Source organism: Ictidomys tridecemlineatus, chromosome 8 (assembly GCF_052094955.1).
Source record: "Ictidomys tridecemlineatus isolate mIctTri1 chromosome 8, mIctTri1.hap1, whole genome shotgun sequence".
In the NCBI taxonomy this organism is placed as follows: domain Eukaryota; kingdom Metazoa; phylum Chordata; class Mammalia; order Rodentia; family Sciuridae; genus Ictidomys; species Ictidomys tridecemlineatus.
In genome coordinates, this window is record NC_135484.1 from 126,146,639 (window position 1) to 126,153,846 (window position 7,208).

At 31.0% G+C, this 7,208-nt stretch overlaps 1 pseudogene; it reads left to right on the forward strand.

The window, feature by feature from the left end:
- The first annotated feature begins 1,571 nt into the window (after positions 1-1,571).
- On the forward strand, positions 1,572-2,531 carry LOC101959800 (olfactory receptor 2W1-like; annotated as a pseudogene).
- Positions 2,532-7,208: the final 4,677 nt, after the last annotated feature.

Here is a 7,208-nt window from a genome sequence, read left to right on the forward strand (position 1 = left end):
TTAGGTGCTGTGCATGGCCTGAAAAAAAATACTATAAATAAATAGAAGGAATACCGATAGAAGGGAGCAATAAGAGGAGGCGAGGAAGGAAAGAGGATGTACTGGGGACTAAAATGAAGCAAATTATATTATATGTATGCATGATTATGTCAAAATATCTACTGTCTTATAGCCCTTATATTCATGTTGGGAGAAAGAATATTAAATATTTACCTATGTTCTACATGATTACAGTTTCTTTAATTATAATTTTAATAACTTCAGATTATTGAATCATGCTATGTTCCCAGCTTTGTTTTAAGCACTTTGAATTTATTATTTAATTTCATAGCAACCCTAGGTATCTTTATGGTCACTATTTTACACAAGAGGAAACTGAGCTCAACAGTGTTATGTAACTTATCTGCGATCACACAGCTAAAAGACTGGCACATACAGGAATGAACATTAGCTCTCTGCCTATGTTTTCTTTTCTTTTCTTTTGGTTTTGAGTTTTGACAAGTTGAGAAAAACTGAAAGAAGACTACTAGTGAAAATGGGTAATGTGATTGGTGGGATAAGCATTAATACATAGTAGGAACCAAAATATGCAGGTCCTTTGAGGTCATCTTCAAAAATTAAAATGTTTCTTAATTGATCTAGAAATCATCTAACAAGCTTTAAAAACATGGGTGACATAATTTTATTGAATAGTGTAATAGTGTAAAGGCATAAGATTGAATGAAAGGATTAGATTATGATTTGAATTAGGGTGGTAGTGATGAAAAATTTTAAAGGTAAGTGGTTAATTTGGCATTCAAATTTATCAATTTTCTTATAGGGAGGTATTGAGAATGAGAGATAAAAATGGGGTTAAATAAATTCCAGATATCTGAGAGCAACAGTTAGATCCAAAGTGCCATTCACTAACTAATGGAAAAAAGAGCAATACTGTTTTCCTCATTCTAAAATTAATCAAACAGTTAGCTTTTAGAGGGGGGTTTAATAACAAAGTAAAAGAAGATCTTCACTATACCAATCTAACTAGCTTTATAAAACATTGTAGGGGGCGCTGGGATTGTGGCTCAGTGGTAGAACACTTGCCTGACACGTGTAAGGCCCTGGGTTCGATCCTCAGCACCACATTAATAAAAATAATAATTAATTAATTAAAGGTATTGTGTCCAACGATAACTAAAAAAAAATTTTTAAAGAAATGTAGAGTCATATCATTTTAGTACTAGATCAATTCCAAACTTTCTAATTTCCATGTGAGAAAATTTAGACCATAAGTTCAATATTGAACTCTCCAAGATTACCTAGATACTTAATCCGACATGAGAAAAAAATCTACAATTAACCAAATTTCCATTAGTATATAGAGAAATTATTTCTTTCTTCTCTCTCCTCTTCCTCCTCCTTCTTGTTTCCTCTTTCTCTCGCTTTTTCTTTCTTCATCTCTTCTTGTCCTCCTTTTATTCCTCCTCCTCCTTCACCTTCCTTTTCCCCCACTTTTATTTCTCCCTTCTCCTCCTCCTATTCCCTTTCCTACTCCTTTTGTTTTCAATCTAGGATTTAAATAACAAAGGACAATGGACCAAAGAAATTATAGTTTTTCAAATGGTTTTATTCTGCTGGGCTTCTCTGACCATCCTAAACTGGAGATGATCCTGTCAGGAGTTGTCACTATCTTCTATTCTGTCACATTGATGGGAAACACAGCCATCATTCTTGCATCTCTCCTGGATTCCCACCTGAATACACCAATGTACTTTTTCCTCAGGAATTTATCTTTTCTAGATCTGTGTTTCACAACCACCATTGTCCTTCAGATGCTGGTCAACAAAACAATCAGCTTTGTTGGTTGTGTCATTCAACTCTATGTTTACATATGGTTGGGCTCCATTGAGTGCCTTCTCCTGGCTGTCATGTCCTATGACCATTTTAAAGCTATTTGTAAGCCTTTGCATTATTTGATAATCATGAACCCTCGTCTATGTCTCAAGATGATTGTCCTGGTCTGTAGTATTAGTTTGGCCAATTCTGTAGTGTTATGTACACTCACCCGGAATTTGTCTAGGTGTGGAAACAACTTTCTTGATCATTTCTTGTGTGAGTTGCCAGCTATGGTCAAAATAGCTTGTGTAGACACAGCAGCAGATGAAATGTCTGTGTTTGCTTTAGGCATTATCATTGTCCTCACACCTCTCATCCTTATCCTTATATCCTATGGCTGCATTGCCAAAGCTGTGCTAAAAATGAAATCTAAAGCTGGCTAACACAAAGCAATGAATACCTGTGGATATTATCTCACTGTTGTGTTCATGTTCTATGGAGCTATTATCTACTTGTACCTACATCCAGGTAACAGTACTTCCAAGGACAAAGGAAAGTTCTTTACCCTCTTTTACACCATCATCACTCCAAGTCTCAACCCCCTCATTTACACCTTAAGGAATAAGGACATGAAGGATGCACTGAAGAAGTTGATGAGAGTTCACCATGAAGCTGGGAAAGTAAAGAGACATTTGAAGAGATCTATATTAGAATAAATAAAGTAATGAAATGTGTTTTCTAATTGTCTTTAATTTTTATGGAGTTAAGTAATCCTTAGATCATAGTGATGAATTAACATAATACTTCTTATTTGCAAACATTTTATTAATTCAAGCAATGTTGTAACATACTGCTTAGTTTTTGTGCCTTTAATCACGGGTATATGTATAGGAGAAAAGGTCATTAATAATTTATATTTTTACTTTACATAAAAGAAAAATGTAAATAAACTTAAATGAATTTTCTTCTTAAGCCACATAGAAGCAACTTCAATTATCTAGTTTTGTATTTTAAATGCAATGCATAATCATCATAAAGACCTCCACACAGAGTTTCATATAAATTTTGGTTTGTATGTTAGGTAATAATATATTAATAATTACTTTGCATATTAAGTCTTTTCTGATATTTACTTTTATATTTATATTTGGGGGGTCAGACAATAAAATCTATCAGCTGGTAATTATCTTAAGCACTTTGTGAAAATTTTTCTCTTCAGTCAATAAAAGTTGACATTAATATCTTGAGTAAAGCATCTTTGTAATTTAAGTCTTTAACTTCTGTATCATGGTAGGTATCATGGAAGAATATTTCATGATAGAAATAAAAAAATATTTATCAAAGACTTTTTAAAGGTGACAGCCCAGACTAATTCTTTTCTCCATTATTTGTGAAACTTTATTATATTAATAACCTAACATTTTCAGAAAGAGAATATTACTAGTTTGAAACCAATTAGGCTTTTAGTATATATTTATGGAATAAGAAAATTAATGTGAATTAATGCAGTATTATTTTTATAGTGTAATTTTATAAAATGATACTATTGATTTCCATTTATGATAATATATTGGGTTTTTTTTGAAAACTGTGCTAACTTTTAAATTAAACTTTTTTTTCTATGGTCTGATACCTATCTCTAAAAGTTAATAATTATATTCAATCTAGACAGAGTTCATCAGATACATTTCTAGAATATAAAAGTAACCTAACATTTTATTCTGTACACTATGTATATTTTAACATGTGTTCTTATTCTTTCTTGAGGGGCGGTGGTGACATACTGGGGATTAAACCAAGGGGTGCTTAACAACTGAACCACATCCCCAGCCTTTTATTTTTTTATTTTGAGACGTTGTCTCACTAAGTTGTTTAGGTCCTCAATAAGTTGCTGAGGCTCACCTCAAATTTACAATCCTCCTAACTTATTTTCCCAAATCACCTGTTCTGACTCCAAGATTTAAAAGCAATGATAGGTGACATATCATTTATAAACTTCAGTAACTAAGTAAACTAAAATAAATTACTTATATACATATGGGAGAACATTACATTTTATAGTATCTTTTTTTTGATGCCTAGTTTTGTTTCTGGTTTGTCTCTGTGGCATTTACTATGCAAAATATAGCATTCTTAATGTTATGGTTTGGATCTAGAACATACTCCAAAAGGTCATATTTTGAAGATTTGGTTCCTAATGCAGCAAGGTCTATAAGTGGAGCTTTTGGAAACCATCTGGATCATGAAGGCTTGTATCTCATAAGTGGATTAATCCATTTAATGAATTAATAATCTGAATGGATTATTGGGAGGGGTGCTTAGCTGAACAATGCAGGAATATCCTGGAAGTATTTTTTTGCATCCAGTCCCATTTATGTTCTCCCCCAAACTATTTGCTTCCTAGTTTCCATGAGCTGAGCAATTTTTCTCAGCCAAGCCCTCCACCATGATTATTTTGCCTTGGATCAGCTGTCCATGCACAGAAACTTCTAAACTGTGAGCCAAAATAAATCTTTTCTCCTTTAAGTTATTTTTCTCAGGGATTTTGGTGACAGTGATGAAAAACTTGCAATACTAATTTGTTTTCCCTAAATGAATGTATATATCCAGACAATTTCATTAAATAACAATAAACCCTTTAACTATATTGAGGTTTGAGCTTACACAAGTAAGCTCATTGGTGGTTCTATAAGTTAATATGCCTTGCCTCATGCTTGTAGAAAAATATATATCCTAAAAAGGGTAAGTAGAATTATAAATAATAACAATAATAATTTTTCTCTATACTGAGGAGTTGCTCTTCTGATCATGGCTCACATCATTATTTATGAAAATTTACCTCACTTGCTCTAGCTCATCTAAAGTCAATGATCTATTATGACTTGGTCAATATTCATGAAGGTGTGCAAAGTGCCACAGGAGTAAGAAAACATTGTGCCCATATTTGACCATGATGTGCAAAAAAAACATGTAAAATTAAAATTTGCTAGAAAATAAGTGTCATGACAGCTGTCTTTGCCATGATAAAGGGGAAGAAAGATGAAAAGAAACACAGAAAGAGAAAAAATAGGGAGAGAAACAATGAATAAAGAAAGAAGCATGAAAGAAACATTAGAACAGGATGAAGGAGACCAGAATTTGTATCTTATTTTACCTTGAGAAAAAAAAATAACTCAATATTCTCAAGGCTTTGTTTTCTTAAATTTAAAGTCAATTACTAAAATAACTTTTCTATTTTCTATTTTCACTGTTGCTATATTTGGCTTCATTATCTATCTTTTCTTTCATATTGACTAAAGGCTATCCAGAACAACTGGTAAAGAAGACCTATTGTGTAGTGGGAAGGCTTTCTGATTTGTAACATTTCTGGGATTCTAGGCTCACTCTTGAACCCAGAGATGCTCTTAAAGTAAGCATTAACAAATATGACAGAATTAAATTAACTTTTTTGCTTCCTGTTTCCTCTACTGTAAGTTAAAATGAAGCATTACATAGGAGGACACAGGAACAAACATACCAGCTTTTTATGTTGGGAAAACCAACATTGTATGATACTATTGGAGGTCATCTTCTGCTAAGCTACCTAAATGCTAAACTTGGGACTAATTACAGATCAAAGCTTCTTCAGAGTAGTAGTACATAAATCCAAATTAGAGAAAATTGAAATATTTCCAGGAGATAACATGGCACTTGAGATGCTTTAAAAATTCTCTAAGATTTGAATTTGGCAGAAAAGATCTACATTTAGAAAGTGGCAAAGTCACAGAGGCTTAAAAAGCAGCATGGACATAATTAAAACAAAGAATATAAGTAAATAGACTCATGGAAGTAAAATGAGTTGTCAAATGAAGACTGGATTAATTAATCAATAAGTGAGGATGTAAAAACTGCCTGCTGTAGGGCTGGGGTTGTGACTCAGTGGTACAACCCTTGCCTTGCATGTGTGAGGAACTGGGTTCGATTCTTGGCACTGCTAAGAATCAATAAAATAAAGGTTGATCAACAACTAATAAAAATATTTTTCAAAAAATGCCTGCTATGTGATAGGCACTGCGAAAAGTTACTTCATGCTATTGAATTTTATATGGATAATATCAGAGAACTATGATGTTGTGATAACAAAGAAAATATGAAAAAGAAGGAATATATTATTACCCAATCCTCTTTCCACTGGCATCATTTATTAATCACTCAAGGAGTTATGGCTGAAAACAATTCCAAAAAAGAAAGAATTGAATAAAATTCTTTGAATACCAATGAAACCAAATGTCATGAGAAACTTATTATACATAAGGTGGTTTTATGTAAATAAACTAATGGATTCACATGAATTTTCAAGTATATTTATCTAATGAATTTCTGTGAAGAAAGGTTCAAATATATCTGGCAATTATATGTGCATATAACATTTGCATGTTATATAATATCTATTATATATGATATATACTTGATTCTATATGTGGTATATGGTTATGTGGCTCATGATTATATAAAATACCATTATATAATGTTTATATACATATTATATATTATATATTATATATTATATATTATATATGCTACATAGAGCATATATAATTTGTTATATATATATATATATATATATATATATATATATATATATATAACATATATATGTATATATAACAGAAAGCCCTTGGAAGCCATATATGCAAATATATACATGCTATTTATAGTATATATAATATGTTATATATGTGTATATCTATGTTATATATATGCTATATATAATACATAGATAATATATACACTATAGAAGAAATATATTATTTTTTATTGAGCTCAAGGTTAATTTATACTTCTTTATTTTAACATATAACTTTGTATTTTGGTGCCTGTGAAATATGTTAATATGATCAAACATTAGGATGCTCAATCACATTAACTTTTAAGTCAATTGCTTTAAATACTAAACATTGTTCATGCTGACAGTATGACATATTGAAAGTATCATAATAAATTTTAAGAATAAAGTCTTTGGAAGCCATTTTCCGGTTACAGAGAAACTTTGATACATGAATAAATCTCTGCAGCCAATGTTTTAAGATTTATTTCAGATATCTCAGATTATATGAGATTTAATCCTCTTCAATAAATAATTATGATTATAAATCCCCAAAAAGTTGAAGTTGCAGTACTATATTAGATATTTTATATAAAGAGAATATAAAGAAATTATAAATACTCTACACAATAATTATTTCTCACAGAGATTTTTAAAAAATATTCCCATTATCCTACTACAGATCCTTCAGTGATTGGCTAGTAAATTCTCATTACAACAATTTGAAATCACAGACAAGTCTAGTTAAAAATTTTGAGTCACCAAATTCTGAAAAATTAAAGACAATTTCTACTCTAACACATAAGAA